The sequence below is a fragment of the Mustela lutreola genome, chromosome 7 (genome assembly GCF_030435805.1).
Source record: "Mustela lutreola isolate mMusLut2 chromosome 7, mMusLut2.pri, whole genome shotgun sequence".
Classification (NCBI taxonomy): Eukaryota; Metazoa; Chordata; class Mammalia; order Carnivora; family Mustelidae; genus Mustela; species Mustela lutreola.
This window is the reverse complement of record NC_081296.1, coordinates 101,142,964-101,164,014: the sequence shown is the minus strand read 5'-3', so window position 1 is coordinate 101,164,014 and position 21,051 is coordinate 101,142,964. Positions and strand designations below refer to the sequence as shown.

The 21,051-nt window shown below is 36.7% G+C and overlaps 1 pseudogene; it reads left to right on the top strand.

The window, feature by feature from the left end:
- The first annotated feature begins 4,314 nt into the window (after positions 1–4,314).
- LOC131835352 (10 kDa heat shock protein, mitochondrial-like) lies at positions 4,315–4,622 on the top strand (annotated as a pseudogene).
- The last annotated feature ends 16,429 nt before the right edge of the window (positions 4,623–21,051 follow it).

Sequence of the window (21,051 nt, the reverse complement as noted above, 5' to 3'; positions counted from 1 at the left end):
ATATCGTTAACATCATTCTGGTGCAACATACCTGAACTCCCCTGCCCCTTTCTTCCTTCACTGAAATCATTGGGTTTATCAGTTTCCTATTGCTCCAGTAGCAAATTGCTACAAACTTAGTGACTAACAACAACACAAATTTATTCTCTTACAGTTCTGGAGAACAGAAATCTACAGCTGGTGCCATAGGTCTGAAATCAAGTAGAGCTGATTCCTGCCGAAGGTTCCAGGGGGAAAATCCATTCTTTGCCTGTTCCAACTGCTAGACACATGTTTCCTTGGCTCCTAGCTGCATCACTCCAACCTCTGCTTGCATCTTCACATTGCCTTCTCCCCACTCTGATCTCCTGACTCTCTCTTATAAGGAATCCTGTGATTACATCAGGCACATTTGGGTAATCTAAAATAATCCCCCCATCTCATTTGTGCAAAATCCTCGTTTTAGTTTAATCATATGTGCAAAATTCCTTTTGCCATATAGAGTAGCATTCATAGGTTCCAGAGATTAGGACATGGACATCTTTGGGGGCAGAGGTGTTATTCCGCCTACCACACTTGTAAAATTTGTACCTCCAACCTTAAAGATGACCAGTTCTTTATCTATACTGTGTCTCCACTAAAGTAATTGGATTTGGCTATGAAATAACAAGTGACAAAGCTGCTAAGCCTCACTTTCAATATAAGCTTGCAAACCTCAAGAGAGCCCTAGAGACTAACCAACATCCTAATAATATCTCTATTTAATTCACTTCTCCACTCTAAAAGGTGACAATTTCAGTAATAATCCTTTAAAGCTTCTACTAATCCTTTCTATTTGTTATCCTCAACAATGCCCTAAGCACTTATTTCATGGGAGAAAAAATAATAACCTATCAGAAGAAAATATCCACATTCTCCCACTGCCAAACTTACCTTCATGTGTTCCCCATATTACTTTGAATTCCCTTCTGGGACAATGAATAGACGGCTAGTATTCCATTAAAGTTTTCCTATTTGTGCACTCATTTTACCTATCTGAGAAATCTTTCTTGAAAATAGGTCCTCCTTCCTCGATTTGAACAGATTATTCCTCTCTGGATCATTTCTATAAGCTTTCAAACATGCTGTCATACCTTTCAATTGAAGAAAATGCTGCCCATGACTCCGAGCCACTTTAGCTTGCATCACATCACCTAATATTCTCAAAGGAGTTATGTATGCTCAATGTCACCATTTTTCTCCTCTATATGATTCTAACTCTGTTCCAATTAGACTTCTATTCCTATAAATCCAGCAAACACGTTTACATCAAGATTATTAAACATATACATTGCTAAATCCAATGGTCAGTTCTTAGTCTTCCTCTTACTTTGTACCTGTCAGCAACATTTACATATGTGACTCGTGCTTCTTCTTGAAATACATATATTTTTAGCTTGAGTGACCAAAAAAAAAAAAAAAAAATTGATCTAATTTGTTCTTGCTGTTCTAATGATTCTTAAACCTTCTTTGCTAGATGCCTCATCCACTTCTCAAACTTAATGTTGGTGTGCTCCAAGACTTGTCTTTACATTCACTGTCCTCCTCTTGCTAGACTTTCTTTCTCACTAAGCTTACCCATTCTTGTGGTTATAAGTATCTGCTGATGATACCCAAAACTTTCCCCTGAATTCCACTTGCATATTTATTTGCCTACTTGGTCTGCTCTTGGAAGTCTAAATGTACCTCGGATTTATTATATATAAACCGATCCTTTATTTCCCATGCTTTCATTCCCTCTTAGTAAAACCTGTTCATCCTAAGAAATTCATTCTCAATAAATGGCAACACTACTCAGTGAGTTACTATAGCCAAAGTCTTGCAAGATATTTTTGCTTTTCTCTCTTCTTTATACTACACATCCAATTCAGTTATTGCTACCTCCAAATAGTTTATGAATCAGACCACTTCTGAACTAAGGTTGTGTAAAAGTGGCCTCTATATGTAAGTGCTACTGCTAATATATAAGACCAAGTTATTCATCCCTCAGACTGCTGCTTGTTCTTTTCAATTCATTGCCATGAAGTAACTAAAAAAAAAAAAAAAAAAATTAACTAAGATTGTTTCAAAACTCTCTGAAACCCTTTTAAGTCTTCCATTGTAATTAAAATAACATACAAATTTTCTACCCCGACATATCAGTCAATAAATGACCAGATTCTTGCCTACCTGTCTAACAACATCTGCCTCATTTCTTCCTTTCGCACTTTCTTCTAGTCACATAAATATCCTGGCATACAATAAGTTTGTTAATGGTAAACATAGAAAAGTCAGTCTCCAATATCTGCTTATGAATTTTGATTTAATCTTACTTAACCTTAGTAATTACATTGTACAAACTCTTTACCTTCATTTATTTTTATCTACTTTAAATTAAAAAAATAAAGAGGTATAGGGGTGCCCGGGGGCTCAGTTGGTTAAGTGTCTGCCTTTGGCTCAGGTTATGGTCCCAGGGTCCTGGGATGGAGCCCCATGTTGGACTCCCTACTCAGCAGGGGGTCTGCTTCTCCCTCCCCTTCTGCCTGCTGTTGCTCCTCCTGCTTGTACTCTACCTCTCTGTCAAATAAATAAATAAAATCTTAAAAATGAATAAATGAAGAGGTATAGTAAAGTCTCCCACAATTATTTCTGTGCATTAATCCTATAATATTTTGCTTAATATGTTGATGTTTGATTATTCAGGACAAAGGGTTAATGATTATTTCAAATTCTTGTAACATCTATGACAATGTAAATGGAGTCTTTTATCATATTTAATTTTGTTTCCCTGAATTGTATTCAGTCGTACATAATGTCTGAGTCCTTTTATATTTGGTTTCGCTTTTGTACTTAATATGCTTTTATCAATTTTTAATGTTTAATCTTTGTGTACCATTTTATATGGATTCTTCAAAGTTACTATGAGATTAAAACTTGTTATTTTACCTTACACATTATTTAACTTTTAAAAAAAGGGTTTAAAATTCATTTACATTTTCATAATTTTTATCTTCAGTCTTTCTCTTTATTTTATGATCTTTGTGTCTTATGTTTCTTTACTTCTCTCCTTTAATTCTTTTCTCTTACTCTGTAGGCCAAATTTGTTACCCTATCCTATAACTTGGGGTCTCCCAATCACCAAATGTGGCGCAATCTGATTGGGTGAAGGCCAGCAGCACAGGCAGTGAAAGAATTCAGTCAAGATAGAAAAAAGGAGATAAAAGTTTACTGAATACACCACAAGGGGGCAGTGAACAGGGTAGTAAGGGAAATACTGCTACAAGGTAGTGGGGGCTAGGGGAGCTGTAGTTTAGGGGGAAGGCAAGGAGTATGAGAACTATGGAATTTTCCTTTTTTGGTGCCTGTGTTGGGGTGTAAATAACCCATTGGTCAGTTAGGTCAGTAAATAACCCAAATATGGATATTTTTAGGTGGGTCACATAATAGGTTTGTTTCTGTTCAGCCAGGGGGCCACTGTGTGCCCTTCTACCTTACTCAGGTCTCCTTCGTTCAAGCTGATTGCATAAAAGTCGCAACTACATATAAGACTATGAACAACCAGATTATCACTCACTCTAGCTTCATCTTCATTTCCTTCTTTGCTCTTTTTATGTTATTTTTGCCTTTATATTCCTTATATATACTGTTGTGGAAGGAAGGTGTCCTGTTTCTAATTTAGGAGATTCATCATAATATTATTAAGCCAATTATTTTTCCAAAAAACACATTTCATATTTTTTCAAAACATTAAAAATTTCACCTTTCAAGTTACCTCCAGGTGGTTAAGGAATTAGAAGAAAGCAACACAGCCAAGTTCCCATTCTTTTACTTTAAGATTAAGCTCTCACTCAGTTTGAATACATTTTCAAGTAATTTTTTAAACAGCTAGTATATTTTATATGTTCTTGCATTTCTGAGAATATCTGTTGCATTCACATGAAAGGCAAGTTTTCTGTGTAAAATAATTTCAGGACAAAACTATATACACATTCCATGATTTTCTGTCATTAGTTTTTTGTTTGTTTTAAGATTTTATTTATCTATTTGACAGAGAGAGAGAGATCACAAGTAGGCAAAGAGGCAGGTAGAGAGAGGGGAAAGTAGGCTCCCTGCTGAGCAGAGAGCCTGATGCAGGGTTTGATCCCAGGACCCTGAGATCATGACCTGAGCTGAAGGCAGGGGTTTAACCCACTGAGCCACACAGGTGCCCTTGGTCATTAGCTTAAAAGAAGGATGTATGAGCTTTTCCCACATTCACCTGACCCTAGGACTGGACTCCAGGGCAGTGTAGCTCCAGGAATTGCATCAGCCAAAGTCATGGCCGGACAGGCTTTTAGAATGTTTTTTACCCTCTTTGACCACATTTAGTGGAAAGGGATGCAGCCAAAACTGTAACCAAGTGAAGCATTAGGCTTCCAGAAAAATCTCAAGGAAAAGTATTGCAAGCAACAACAGTAAAAGCTGGAAGATCTGGCCCTAAAGGAAAGGGTGGAGAAATTCATCCAGTTAGTGTGAAAGTTGGAAATAAAGTTTCCTCTGAATATGGAGGAACCAAAGTAGTTCTAGATGGCATGGATTATTTCTTATTTAGAGACAGTGACATTTTCAGGAAGTATATAGACTGAAATAAATCATTACTGAAATGGCATGAAGTGAACCTATTTCAGTGAAGTTGTGAAATATTTCATGTAAATAATTTTCAAGTCTCTCTTTTTTAATAAACCAATGGTATCCAAACTAAAATAAAAATAAAAATAAAGAGAGGATATGTGAGACCAATCTAACTTCTATCCTCAGTAATTTTTTTTTCACTCTAAAGCCAATGAATTTTATTCTCTACCCTTATAATCCAAATATTTGTCAAACATATCTCATTCGTGGCTCTCTTTTCATTGATTTTTGCCTAGAGCAAGGTGAGCTTTTCAATCTTGATGATCAGATCTTTCTTCAGCTTATGATTACTTTCTTTAATTCTGGGTATTATCATTTCCTCTGTTCAATTTTATGGTTCTCAAGTACACAGTTATCTTTAAAAATGAATCAAGAAGCTTTTCTCTCCATATTGATCATATTCTTTGTCATTGTTTTTTCTCTTCAGCCTTTTCTGCTGCATCTAAGAGTGTCTCTCAAGTTTGGTCTTTGCAACTCTGATGCTTCATAGTAACAGTTCTTTCCTTAGAGTCATCATTGTGGATTTTCACTTTGCTGCTACATTTTTATTTTTTTATCCTTTCTCGGGTCATCCACTTCTCAATTTAATCTCATGACATTTTTATTTCTGAATTTACTCTTCTCATGACTTTTTCCTATTTCATAGCTGGAATGGCTGTAGACAGTGGATAATAAGTGTATTTTCTGAGATTTTCTTCAGGTTTCTTCAAAAAATATTGAAACTATGTCTTCCTCTTTCATATATATGATTTTCCCTTTATCTGGTTCAGCAGTATTGTATTATAGCTATAAATTGTGTATGTATATATCTACAGACACATGCATGTACATATATATCCTCCTTCTATTCTTCTTGCTCCTTTTCTTTCTCTTCTTTCGTTCTTAACTCATTCTCAAGGGAGTTAGATCAATTTATATTCTGTGTTTAAGCTCAAGTGGGGTATATAGTTGGTCTTCATCCTTTTTAGCTATCCATTTGGGTGCTGACAAACTTTCAGTTCAATACTTGCTTTTTGATATTCATCTGGTTCTCTTCTGCTGAATTTATAAGTAACTTATCCTACTGCATTTTGATACTTTGAGCTGAGTACCTGAAAACATATAATGTCTAAAACACTTTGCTCCTCTGGTTCAATATGTTCCACTACCAGAGCTTGCTTGGGAGAATTTAACCTCTCATAAAGAAGCACAATCCTGTTAGCTCTTCTCTACCTAAGGCCTTATAGTGTTCTGGATGTTATCAAATTTGAAGGACTATTAAAAAAAAAAAAGGCACTGAAAGGGGAAACTTGTGAAAGACAGCAGCACTCAGGCCCAACAAAAATATGATAATAGCACAGTAAAATTATGGTTGTCCAAATCTGCATTTGGTATAGCTTGAAGTAAACAGTCACCCCAGATATCTCCATCAAAATGGGCACTTTTTAGAAATTAAGATTGGGTTCCGGTAGAAATTTTCCTCGTTCTGTTTCATGGTTTTTGTATATCCATTCCCCTAAGCCTTTAGTAGATTTATGAAACATTTGACTTCTTCCAGGTTCAGCTACACATGGTTTTCACACTGTTATGCTAGATCCACTAGGGAGTAGTCACATATGGTTAATGTATAAGCATGTAATGATCACATGAAAACTACGCCCATCTGAAATTTCAGAAACCATAAGTTAGCATAGTATTAAGTTAGAGAAGAAAAAATACTATGCTGACCACCATTTACTCAGTTCTTACTATGTGACAATTCACTCATTCATTTCTCAGTAGTTTGCTGAGAAACTATTTTATGTTAGACATTTTCTGTGCTAGGGAAATGATGGTGGATTTAAAAATGCAATTCTTGGGCCGCCTGGGTGGCTCAGTCAGTTAAGAATCTGCCTTTGGCTCGGGTTATTGATCTTGGGGTCCTAGGAATGAGTTCCATGGTGGCTTCTCTACTCAGTGAGGAGCCTGCTTCTCCCTCTTTCTCTGCTGCTCCCCCTGGTTGTCCTCTCTCATTCTAACTCTCCCTCAAATAAAGAAATGTATAAAATCTTTTAAGAAATAAAGTTCTTTACTGAGTTTATAGTACAGTATAGATAGTCATTAACCAAATAATCATATCAATGAATTTTAAATTCGTAAAGTAAGTACTTTGAATAAATGTTTCATAAAGCACACCAAGGCATGAAATGTGGTGGCAGGTAGGGTCAGAAAATACATTCCTAAGGAAATTTCCCTTCAATCTGAAATTTGAAGCAAGAGTAGAGATTACCCAGATGAATAACAAGTAGAGTAGAAATACAACCAGAAGGAGTTGAATGTGCAAAGATCCCATGAGTACAAAGCATTGATCTAAGTGCTTACTTGCACAGCTTTTTTAAAGCTAATTTTCAGTGTGGTAAAGTCACATTTTTCTTTTCCATTATAGGTATTTGGGCAGAAATTGGGAGTGACTATACTTTGGGCTGCTAAAATGAACACAAATTTTCAAGTCAGATTTTTAATTTTAGTATAATTGTACATAATATACAATGTCTTAAATACGGTTGAATATTGCATATGTGTCTATAATCCTTATCAGTGTTTTGCCTTTCAGAACAAGCACATATAGGTTTAATAATTTTTACATCATAAGGCAATTTTAGTTCTCCTGTTAGTTTTCTTTGGATGGTGGAAAACAAACTGATGTTAGGGAAAACTTATTTATAAAAGTAACTTAGTTTTAAGAAAATCTTTATCCCAGGCTTTCAGCCTAAAACTATAGACAAACCCAAGTTAAAAAGATGTTTAATTCAATCAAACCTAAGTAACTTTACATTCCAATTCTATAGAGCCAATCAACTTGATAGTATGTAACCAGATCCCCAAACAAACTGGATCACACCTTTCACAATTTAGTTTAACAAGTAATGTAGAATTTCAGTGATTAAAATTCACATGCCATACTCAGGTTAGCCTTTGCAAACACTGTACTCAGGGAAGTCATGATTGAGAATACCTAAACAAACTTAAATGGATTTTCATTGAATTCGATTTTTATGTTTTGAGGAGGGAATTAGTGAATTTAAAGTGGGGCCCCAGCATAGACAATAAGATTTAATGATGCAGAGCCCAAAATATAATTACTCTCAGCTACAGAGTAATAACGGATGTTCATCTACACAAATTCCTCTTTAAAAAAAAAAAAAAAAAAAAAAAAGCGCAAAGTTGCACCAAAGAAAATCTTGTATATTTATCACATGTTGGTGCTCTTGGCCACAGCTTCCCTTATTTTATAAGGCTTTAGTTGTGTGTGTGTGTGTGCATGTGCGTGTGTGTGCATATATGTGTTTGGAGGGGTATTGAGGGGTGAGGAGTCAGCTACCATGACAATGGCTGTAACAACACACTTTGTGGACATGGTTGTTTCCAGTACTCAACTCTGACCCTCAACCATGTTGGGACTTGATGGCCAAGTCTAATCAGAGCTGCAAAACAGAGGCAGAAAATTAAATTCAGAAGTCCAGAAATCTGATTTAAGTCCCATTTCATGATGTATGCCTAGTGGTAAGAGTTAAGAAAAATTACTTTCCTCTCTGAATCTCAGTATCTCCTCTGTAATTTGGGGATAAAACTGGTATCTGCTCAATCTTTTTCATACAAATTTCATGAGCATCACATGAGATCACTGATGTGAAAGTACTTTGGTTGATGGCCATATGTCACACAATTACTTGTTTAATCATTAAATATGTATGGTCACCTCTACTCTACCTTTGACTCCTTGACTCTCTGAAATGTTTATGAATATTGTGAGGAAATGAAGAAACATGGTAAACCAGAACTGAGAAATGTTTTCCAGGTACACATCCATAAATCAAATAATCTTTCTAATTTCTAGACTTATTCAGGCTTAGCATACATTTTATGGGGTAACATCTTAACTGAAAAAGAATGCTGAAAACCTCTTTGGAATGCTTATTTTTTAAAAATTTTCTATTCAAGACTATATATATATATATATAAAATGGTTAATGCCATCCTGTTGGTGGAATCATTTAAATATGCATTATCTATTTTATATTCATAATTAAAGTTTTCTGGATCTAACAGATAATTTATTAGGGATGCATTTCTCTACACTTAGAAATGGTATATTTTTAAGGGATTTATTCTTTTTTTTTTTATTATTCAACATATAATCTATCAACCACAGACACTTTGATTAGCAGTAGAAGTTCACTCTGGTCCAAGCCATCCATCATCTCTTGGCTTGAGTATTGCAATCACCTCTTAGTCTCCCTGTCTCCTTTGCCCCTTTCAGTCCATCATCAACATGGCAGTCAGAGTGATATTTTAAACACAAAAGTTAGATCATATAATTCTTCTTTTTAAAACTCTGCCATGTCCTCTCTTTCATCACCTTACTGACGTGCTCCAGCCATCCCAGCCTTCTCACTGTTCCTGGAAGATGCCCGTTATGATCTTGATGTAGGGCCTTTGTATTGCCTATTCCTCTGACTGTTAATACTCCTCTCCCAGATAATTATTTGTTGACTTTTTTCTCACCTTAAACTTTCACTTAACTGGGGCCTATCCTGATCATATTAATATTGGAATATACTCCCTCCCACTACCGTCATAGCTCCCATCAACTTTATTCACTCTCTGTTTTTCCATGCCATCTTATTACCTTCTAACATATCTATTATTAAATTATAGCTAATTTTTTTATTGTCTGTCTCCTACTACTAGAATGAGATTTTCAGGATGGAAGGTGTGTTTCCTTTGTTTACTGATATGTCCCAAATGCCTATAACTGTGCCAGGCATAGAAGAGCCACTCATTAGATTCCCTGACCCTAAGATACGTTCTGCTTAAGAAAGGCATGAAGTGTGGGTCAATGAAAAGTAAGCACCCTCCATCTCCACCCATGTCTAATTTGTACTTTTTCTGGAACAATATTTTAATCAGATACAACATACTATTTTGACAAGTATTTTATTGTCTATCCTTTGATATTACCAATATTTTGATATTCTATTTCCTCTGTCATCTAATTTTGCTGTTGAGAAGTCTACATTCAGATTGTCATTGCATTGTGGGTCATCTTTTTCCTCTAGTTACTTTTCAGATCGCTTTATCTTTGATGTTTTGCAGTTTCCCTAAAATGAACCTATGTGTGCATTTATTGCCATGTGTCTACTTTGAAGTTGACTTTAATTCTTGAATCTGATGCTGTGATCTTTTCAAATATTCTTTTCTATACCACCTGTTTGCTTTTTGAATTTCTACTAGACATATGATGGACTTTCACACTCTATCTTCCATGTCTCTGACATTCGTTTTTCATCCTTTCCACCTAAGTCTCTGTATCTCTATGCATGTGCCCATTCCATTCTCTTGCCCCAAGGGTTCTACTGCCCTTGTTCACCAAGTGAACTCATACTTTAAAAAGAGGTAGCTAAACTGTCTTTCTTAGGACATTGTATGACCAACACAAGCTTGACCTTAATGTCTCTAATACAAACTACTTATCTCTGTGTCCCTGCACACTTTTAAGTTAGGTATTATTTATAAGAAGATTCTCGGAGTTATACTTTCATTTGTGAATTTCTACTTAGTTGTACTTATTTTGCTCTTAAGCTCATTGGTTGTGGTTTTATTTTCTTTTATTTGAGAGAGAAAGAGCACAAGCGAGGGGAGGGGCAAAGGGACAGACTCCCCACTGAGCATGGAGCCTAACACAAGGCCCAATCTCTGAGATCATGACCTGAACTGAAGTCTGACACTTAACTGACTGAGCAACTCAGGCCACCTTATTTTATTGTAGTGACTATTTTTTACTTCTAGGAGAATATTCCATTGTTTCAAATACTTCTATTTTTATGATGGACTCTTATTATTGTTTCAAATAATATTTTTAATAACTTAAAATATATTTATTTCATAGCTCTTAGAGTAGTCTAATTCTCTACACCTACACCTACTCTGCTCAGCAGGGAGCCTGCTTCTTCCTCTTCCTCTGCCTGCTGCTCTCCCTGCCTGTGCATGCTCTCTCTCTCTCTGTGTGTCAAATAAATAAAAAATGGAACAATGGAACTCCTAATGCAGCAGGGGAGCTAGGTTCTTGTCTCACAGAGCCGAAGAATGAATCTCACTGGACAAAAGAGAGTGAATAAAGCCATAGAAGTTTAGTGAGTGAAGATATACAAAAAGCTCTCAAAAGTGAGAGGGGTCCCCACAGGGTTCCCACTGAGGGCCTTTAGGGTTGGTCTTTTATAGAAAGCTAACCAGGGAACTTAAATCCTTTTAGCCTCTCTCTGCTGCCATTGAGCAAGGACTAGTGTTAACACCTTCAATGGCTTACTTCCTTTTTAAGGATCTGGGATTAAGACCTGAGCTAATGTTGACACTTAACCAGCTGAGCCACCCAGGTACCCCTAGGAGTTCCTTTTGATGAAGGGGTGAAACAACTAAATAAACAACTGCAATTAAATGTGGCAAGTGCTAGGAAGTGCTCTGATGGCACTATTAAATACAGAGAGGGCAATGTCTATCAGCGAAGGCTTTATGGGGAGTTGAATCTTCAGGCAGGAAAAGAAAGAGGATGGATACTGCAGACCAAGATGAATGAAAATATTCAAAGAAGTATAAGTAATTAATGGTGGCTGAAACACAGTGTAAATCGGGAAGAGTAATTGAAGGTAAAGCTGAAGAGAATAGTTAACGCTAAATCATGAAGACAGTTCTGCCATGCTGATGAGTCTAAATTGTAATATTTCAATCAGGTTAATGACACCAGCAGATGTGGATGGTATAAAGCATATTATAACAACAATCAGTGTGAAAGGTGGATTGAGAATGAAGGGATTAGGGAGTCATTATAGTAAAACAAGTGATAAAATGATGAAGGCCTAACCTAAAGCATTGGGAAAGTGATTGGAGGAGAATGGACATAGTTAAGCGATAATTAGGGGTGATACAAGCAACTGCATAAAACTGTAAAATCACTTTCAGGTTTTTGCTTGAGCACCTGAGTGTTTATGTTAATTACCAAGACAGAAACTGCAGTAGGCATAGATTTGGTGTAAAGATAATATGCCCATCTTCAGAAAAGTTAAATATGAAATGCATGAGAGACCTTTAGACAAAGATGCCCTCCCCTCATCACACAAACAAGGCAAATATTCAAACATACTTCTTTCACTGAACGTATTTGTTTGGAATTCTGCCACTTGAATACCACAATAGGTGGTTCCATTTTACCTGGTACCCTGGGAAAATCAGGCCTTCATCCAGAGTTACTTCCCTGGTTCTCAGTTCAAAAGATATTTGGAAAATGTCTAAGCAAAGTTAAGAGAGAAAAGCACCTTCCACAGACTAGATTTCACTAGGTCTTTGTGTAGTCCATGAATCTGCATTTTTTTAACAGCTATCTTAGTTGATTATCACACAATTACTCCACTGAAGGTCCATTGAAAAACACTGGCTAGGACACTTCTCTTCTCAAAATGAGACCTATGATCTCAATTCCTTGGTATATTCCTTAATTTGAATGCCAATCAATGTCATAATAGCAGCAGAAAGTCAATGTTTTTGCTGTTGATGTGATCTTTTGGCAGGAATTCTACATAGAAATTGTATTACAAGATTTGACTAAACAGTGAATAAGTAGCCAGAGCCAATATGAGTGTCAGACAGTAAGTTTTATACAATCTATAAAACTGATCCAAATAAATAACCTAGTTTAAAAATCACGGTGTCATATATCGACCTGTCATATCACCAATAAAACATCAACTGCTGGTCATTTCTTGGTTACAGTCTGGGTATCGGATAGTGAAACCTGTCAAATGTGCAGTGGTGAGAGGAAAGAGAATTTTCTCTGAAAGAAATCATCAGTATAAAAAGCTATGGTGTCAGAACAATGAAATATCCACATACCAAAAAAAAAAAAAAAAAAAAAAGAATATAGAGACAGACTTTACACCTTTCACAAAAATTAAATGGAGAGAGATTATAGGTCTAAATGTAAAATGCAAAACTACAAAATTTCTAAAAGATAACACAGGAGATATCCAGGTGACCTGGAGTTTGATAATGTTTTAGATACAATACTAAAAGGATCCATGAAATTAAAAATGGATACATTGGGCTTGACTAAAATTAAAAACTTTTCTGTGAAAAACACTGTTAAAGAATGAGAAGAAAATCCACAGAGAAAATATTCACAAAACATACATCTGATAAAGGACTAGTATCCAAAATATATAAAGAACCCTTAAAATTCAACAATAAGAAAATAATTTAAAAATGGTCAAAAGAAAATAGAAGGAGAGATTAAAAGCTTCCAGGACTAACAACAACTGAAAGAATTTGCAAACACCAAACCAGCTCTACAGGAAATATTGAAAGGGGTCCTCTAAGCAAAGAGAGAGCCTACAAGCGGTAGATCAGAAAGGAACAGAGACCATATACAGTAACAGTCACCTTACAGGCAAAACAATGGCACTAAATTCATATCTCTCAATAGTTACCCTGAATGTTAATGGGCTAAATGCCCCTGTCAAAAGACACAGGGTATCAGAATGGATAAAAAAACAAAACCCATCTATATGTTGCCTCCAAGAAACTCATTTTAAGCCCGAAGACACCTCCAGACTTAAAGTGAGGGGGTGGAAAAGAATTTACCATGCTAATGGACATCAGAAGAAAGCAAGAGTGGCAATCCTTATATCAGATCAATTAGATTTTAAGCCAAAGACTATAATAAGAGATGAGGAAGGACACTATATCATACTCAAAGGGTCTGTCCAACAAGAAGATCTAACAATTTTAAATATCTATGCCCCCAACGTGGGAGCAGCCAACTATATAAACCAATTAATAACAAAATCAAAGAAACACATCAACAATAATACAATAATAGTAGGGGACTTTAACACTCCCCTCACTGAAATGGAGGGGAAAATTGGACAGCCACATGCAGAAAAATGAAATTGGACCATTTCCTTACACCACACACAAAAATAGGCTCAAAATGGATGAAGGACCTCAATGTGCGAAAGGAATCCATCAAAATCCTTGAGGAGAACACAGGCAGCAACCTCTTCGACCTCAGCCGCAGCAACATCTTCCTAGGAACAACGCCAAAGGCAAGGGAAGCAAGGGCAAAAATGAACTATTGGGATTTCATCAAGATCAAAAGCTTTTGCACAGCAAAGGAAACAGTTCACAAAATCAAAAGACAACTGACAGAATGGGAGAAGATATTTGCAAATGACATATCAGATAAAAGACTAGTGTCCAGAATCTATAAAGAACTTAGCAAACTCAACACCCAAAGAACAAATAATCCAATCAAGAAATGGGCAGAGGACATGAACAGACATTTCTGCAAAGAATACATCCAGATGGCCAACAGACACATGAAAAAGTGCTCCATATCACTCGGCATTAGGGAAATACAAATCAAAACCACAATGAGATATCACCTCACACCAGTCAGAATGGCTAAAATCAACAAGTCAGGAAATGACAGATGCTGGTGAGGATGCGGAGAAAGGGGAACCCTCCTACACTGTTGGTGGGAATGCAAGCTGGTGCAGCCACTCTGGAAAACAGCATGGAGGTTCCTCAAAATGTTGAAAATAGAACTGCCCTATGACCTAGCAATTGCATTACTGGGTATTTACCCTAAAGATACAAACGTAGTGATCCAAAGGGGCACGTGCACCCGAATGTTTATAGCAGCAATGTCCACAATAGCCAAACTATGGAAAGAACCTAGATGTCCATCAACAGATGAATGGATCAAGAAGATGTGGTATATATACACAATGGAATACTATGCAGCCATCAAAAGAAATGAAATCTTGCCATTTGCAACAACATGGATGGAACTAGAGCGTATCATACTTAGCGAAATAAGTCAAGCAGAGAAAGACAACTATCATATGATCTCCCTGATATGAGGAAGTGGTGTTGCAACATGGGGGCTTAAGTGGGTACGAGAAGAATAAATGAAAGAAGATGGGATTGGGAGGGAGACAAACCATAAGTGACTCTTAATCTCACAAAACAAACTGAGGGTTGCTGGGGGGAGGGGGTTTGGGAGAACGGGGTGGTATTATGGACATTGGGGAGGGTATGTGCTTTGGTGAGTGCTGTGAAGTGTGTGGACCTGGTGATTCACAGACCTGTACCCCTGGGGATAAAAATATATGTTTATAAATGCTTCTAAATAAATAAATAAATAAATAAAATCTTAAAAAAAATAAAAATAAATAATAAATAAATAAATAAATAAATTTAAATAATTATACATGAAAAAAAATGGTCAAAAGAGATGAACAGACATCTTACCAAAGAAGACATAAAAATGGCAAATAAAATATAAAAAGATGCCAAACATCATGTATCATTATGGAAATGCAAATTAAAACAGTAATGAGGTACCAGCATATACCTCTGAGAATGGCTAAAATCTACAACACTGACAACATCAAATGCTAGCAAGAATATGGAGCCATAGGAACTTTCATTCATTGTCGGTGGGAATACAAAATGTACAGCCAGTTTAGAAGATAGTTTGGCCATTTTTTTAAAAAGATTTCATTTATTCATTTGAGAGAGAGAGAGAACACGAGAGTGGTGGGGAGGGCAGAAGGAGAGAGAGAAGCAGACTCTCTGCTTAGTGGGGAGCCCAAAGTAGTACTCCATTCCAGGACCCTGGGATCATGACATGAGCTTAAGGTAGCCACTTAACTGACTGAGCCACCCAGGTGCCTCAGTTTGGCCATTTATTATAAAGCTAAACGTACTGTTATCGCATGTTCCTTGACCCTTATCCAAATGAGTTGAAAACTTACATCTAAAGAAAAACCTGCACATGAAGGTTTTTAGCAGCTTTATTTGTAATTGCTAAACTTGGAAGCAACCAGGATGTCCTTCAATGTGTAAATGGATAAACAAACTATGGTACATCCATAGAATATTCTTCAGCTAAGATATCAACCCATGAAAAGACATGGAAGAATCTTAAATAATATCACTAAGTAAAAGAAGCCTATCAGAAAGGGAAGCACACTGTATTATTTCAATTCTTTGAACAATACATTCTGGAAAATTTAAAATTATGGAGACAGTGGTTAGAGGGAAGGAAGGATTTTAGGGCAGTAAAACTACTCTGTATAATACTATAATGGTGGATACAAATATTATACATTTGTCAACACCCGTAAGGTATTTGAGAATGAAACCTAATGTAAACTATGGACTTTAATTTTTAAAATTGTATTAATATTGGTTCATCAACTATAACAAATATATAGTATTAGTGCAAAATAATAATAATAGAGGAGATGGGGAGGAGGCATTTGAGAGGGTATATAGGAACTCTCTGTATTCTGTGCTCCATTTTTCTATAAAACCTCAGACTGTATTAATAATAATAATAAAAAAAGAGACCAATGAAGACACACAAATGGCTATCAGACAAATGAAAAAATGTTCATCATCACTAGCCATTTAGGGAGATTCAAATTAAAACCACATTGAGATACCACCTTACACCAGTTAGAATGGCCAAAATTAGCAAGACAGGAAACAACATGTGTTGGAGAGGATGTGGAGAAAGGGGAACCCTCTTACACTGTTAGTGGGAATGCAAGTTGGTGCAGCCACTTTGGAAAACATTGTGGAGATTTCTCAAGAAATTAAAAATAGAGCTTCCCTATGACCCTGAAATTGCACTACTGGATATTTACCCCAAAGATGCAGATGTAGTGAAAAGAAGGGCCATCTGTACCCCAATGTTTATAGCAGCAATAGCCACGGTCACCAAATTGTGGAAAGAACCAAGATGCCCTTCAACAGATGAATGGATAAGGAAGATACGGTCCATATACACTATGGAGTATTATGCCTCCATCAGAAAGGATGAATACCCAACTTTCGTAGCAACATGGAGGGGACTGCAAGAGATTATGCTGAGTGAAATAAATCAAGCAGAGAGAGTCAGTTATCATATGGTTTCACTTATTTGTGGAGCATAACAAATAGCATGGAGGACAAGGGGAGAAGGAGAGGAGAAGGGAGTTGAGGGAAATTGGAAGGGGAGGTGAACCATGAGAGACTATGGACTCTGAAAAACAATCTGAGAGTTTTGAAGGGGGGGGTGGGAGGTTGGGGGAACCAGGTGGTGGGTATTAGAGAGGGCATGGATTGCATGGAGCACTGGGTGTGGTGCAAAAACAATGAATACTGTTACGCTGAAAAGAAATTTAAAAAAAAAGAAATAGAAAAAGAAAAAGAATTGGGAACCAATAAACTTCAGTGCTAATCTTAAAAAAGAGAGAGAGAAAGAGAAAGCATCTATACCTGGAATGCTATACTCACTTGATGCATTAAAGTATTACTCTTTTAATATCTTATTATTTTGGTTAATAAGTAGTGGGATTATGTTCTACAAATATATAAAGTTTGGAGTGGAAGGGATTGGTAAAATGCTAACAATTATAAGGCAGAGATTAGAAAAGTTCTATGCATTTTAGCAGAGACTTCTTTAGAGGACAGAAAATGGGTGTGCGGACAACCCAACTTTTACACATCAAAACTTTCCCCGTTATTCTTTTTTAATACACCTGATCTGACTTCACAATCATTAGGGGATTTCTGAGGAGGAACCAATACTTACGAAACTCACTACTCCCTACCTCAGTTCTGGAAAAAAAAAAAAAAAAATGAGACTTAAGACAAAGGTAGAAAATTCTCAAAATACAATCTTTCTTCCTAACACAATAGAGAGTTCAAGTGTATAGCTTAGGTGAATAACCAGTGGGCTTCCTAATCACAGATGAGGCCATTTTAGCCACTGAGACAGCAGCACTGAGTCTAGCTGTCACCATCCAGTACAAGAAAGGGTGGGGAGATTGATGTATCCTGTGGGCAGCCCATTCCTAATTGCAAAAGAACCTGAACAGAACAATATCAGTTTAATATTCCTGAGTTAACAAACCTTATAGTGATTTCAGTGCCTCTGTAGAAGGCAGAGAGGAGCTAGGACTGTTAAATTAATAGGGATCCCTTCACATTGAAGGAATCAAGAACAGGGAAGAAGCATTCACTCTCTCTCAATAATTATATTGTGAGATAGGTAATATTATGTCCATATATAAATTTTGAAAATGTGTTTTGATGCCTTTTACAAATTTGTGGATTCATGAAGATCTCAGTCCTTTAAAATGTTAAAGATCATCTGCACGAGTAGGAAAATGATTCCAACAATTGTGCCAATCTTAATAGAGAGGGCAAAGCTGAAACACTGTCTTGAGGAAGAATGTGAGGCTGAACCTGGGCTCAGCAATAAAGCTGTAGTGGTTCATAAGGCAATTCTGTCTCTGCTGAGTGCGTTCGAGGCTGCTGATAGAATTCAAATACATGATTTACCAGGTAAGAAATCTAACCTAGATACTAAAACCTATATTTAGCTATGTAAAAGCAAAAAATGTTCATCGGGGGAAAAATACTTCGCAGTTTTTATTAAAATTACAACACCTAAGAGCTATTAATTGATAAAGCATTCCAGTGTAGGCTTGGAATGAGTGTGGCTGACAGCACAAAGTCATGTAAGTCCAAAAATATTGGAGGAGGTACAACTGGGTCTTTTGAGTGGATGAAACAGAGTGTGGCAGTAGCTGAGACTAGAAGAAACTAGAATAATAGCTTGGAAGCATGTGCTAGAAGACTTTAAATACCAGGCAGAGAACTTTGTATTAATTCAGTGGGTAACTGCCACAGCGGGATTTGGATGTACTAAAGAGATCCATGCTTCACTTAGTAAACAAGATTCAACTTTCAGCAGAGTAGAGTATAAGTTGGAATAGATGAAGAAAGACTGACAGAAAAGATGTTTAATGAGAGATCATCAGCGAACTCAAAGCCCGGAAGCCCTCCGAAAGCCCTCCGCGACATGCAGTCCAGTCTGTGATGAGGCCTTTAGTACAAGTTGAGGAAGAAGTTCTGACTGTTGGAATATCCCTCCACATTAGTCTCTGCCCATTTGTCCTAATTCCATTTTTCTGATTTGTACAAAATAATCTCAACTTTGATCCTCACCACAGGACTTTGATTTAAAAATAACAGTTTCTGGCTTTGCTAACACCACTGGTGGTTTTGAATGTTCTTTATATATATTTAGTTTGCTCACCCATGACCAGAGCTGAAACCAGATGGCTTATGTTTCCTGAAGATTAATACTGAGAAATTAAATCCTATTATATTTTACCCAGGCCAGAGAAGAGCAAACTGATTTAAACATTCTAAATTTGATAATTTTATTACTACAGCTCAACAATGACATCTGCTAACATTTTTGAGTGTTAACTCATACCAAGCATTCTACATGCAAAATCTTACTCAGTGCTCACAACACCTCTAAGAATTAGGCACTATTATTGTCACTTTGAAGAAAAAATTCAGGTCAAGAGAGATTAAGGCCACACATCTTTGAAAGAAGTAGAGCTGGGACTAGAACCACTTTTACTTTATGCCAAACCCCATGCTACTAACGATGACATCCTGTGTTCCTTCTCTTTAGATTACTGCAGCACTTCTATTTTTTTTTTTCCCCCAAAGAAGAGGTAGTGATATCAAACAGCTAATCACAGTAGTCTAAAATTCATGGTTATAAAACTTGGCTGCACAATTTAATCTCAAAAACTTTTATGAAATTCTCATGTTTGGTCCTTACCCCAGGCCAATTATCATGAATTTCTGAGGGTCCTGTGCACTGGAATATTTAAAATTCCACCCAGGTGATTGCAATGTGTAGTCAGAATCATGATCTACTGCTTCTGGTCCTTTTTGCATATTCTGTTGTTAAATCCAAACTTCCTTATACTATACCTAAGTAGTTGATTTGAGGATACAAATACAGGACCTAACATGTGTCACAATTTAACTTTATCTTAGTGGATTTGGTCCACTATTCCAGCCTGTTAAGACCTTTAAGGAACCTAATTCTGTCACCCAGCATATTTTTTAAACCTCCTGGTTTCAAGTCATCTAACAATTTCATAAGGATTCATTTGATATTTTTATCTAAATCTTAAAGAAAGTCAGTGAACAGGAAACAGCCTTCAAGAATATTGGCTTGATACCCTTAGACACAGGCATCCAAATACAAATTTATATAATTACACTTGCTTCTGGTTCATTATCCCATTCCACAGGAATGCCATTCATGACCTTTAAAAAGATCTAGCAACATACAAATATACTATTTGTAGCACATTTCTCTCCTCCATGTAAATAGCCTTCGGCAAAAAGAAAACTCATCCCTGCCATGGCTTATTCCTAGTTATGGTTTACATTAGTTATTCTCAGTTCTGGTTTATTCTCACCCCCTAAAAACCCTCCTGCATACTAATCTTTACCTCAGAGTCTTCGTCCCAGGGGATTCAACCACAGCACATAGGGTTCAGTCTGAAGCACATGGTAGGAAAATGATAATGTGTGAAGTCACTGAGAAGATGAGTGAAAAACAATAATATGATGTCAGTGAACACACATTATGGAATAACCACAATTAGGGGCTTATCAGAAGAAGTCTTGCACCAATAGGAGACTAGAGACCTAGGAAACATGGAACATCAAGAGTAGAGTGGCGTGATGGCCCAAAGAGAAAAATAATTCCAAGAAGGCAGGTTTTACCAATATCCAATTATATAGGAAGGTTGAAGAAGATGACATTATGCAAAAGTGTCCATACATCCATGCCTACCCTCAGCTATTTTAGGATCCCCTCTTGGGATCAAAACCTGTAGAAGGGAAGAGAAGGAAATGGAACTGGAAGTTCTGAAGATGAATGGCAAAGATGGGTTGAGCGAAATGGCCCGTTATGTTCCAATGTTCATCAGTCACTAAATGTGGGTACCCTAGCAAGGGATCAATTGTCTGACTACTGACAGTTTGCCATGGAGCAGCTTTAGTGGACTTTAAAATACAAAATTTAGATCATTTCATCTGTCTCTCAAAGCTCTCTAAAGGTTTCTAAACATACTGCTCAGACTAATCCCAGTGTCTCTGACTTGACCACAGTTCCCATTCTCCTGCTAATCTCTGTTCTAACCCTCAGGCAACTTCTTTAGACTACCAGGTGAATTCCCACCTCAAGGCCTTGCCACAGCCTGTTCCCTTTTGTTTGTTTGTTTGTTTGTTTGTTTTTTAAAGTAGGCTCCATGCTCAACAACAGGCTTGAACTCACAACCCTGAGATCAAGTGATATGCTCTGCATGCTGTTCCTTCTACCTCCTTAATCTTCACATGCTGTTCCTTCTACCTCCTTAACCTTCACACTAACTTCACTTCATACATGTCACCCTCTCAAAAAGTCCGTTCTTCACCAGACTAAAATAGACCCAT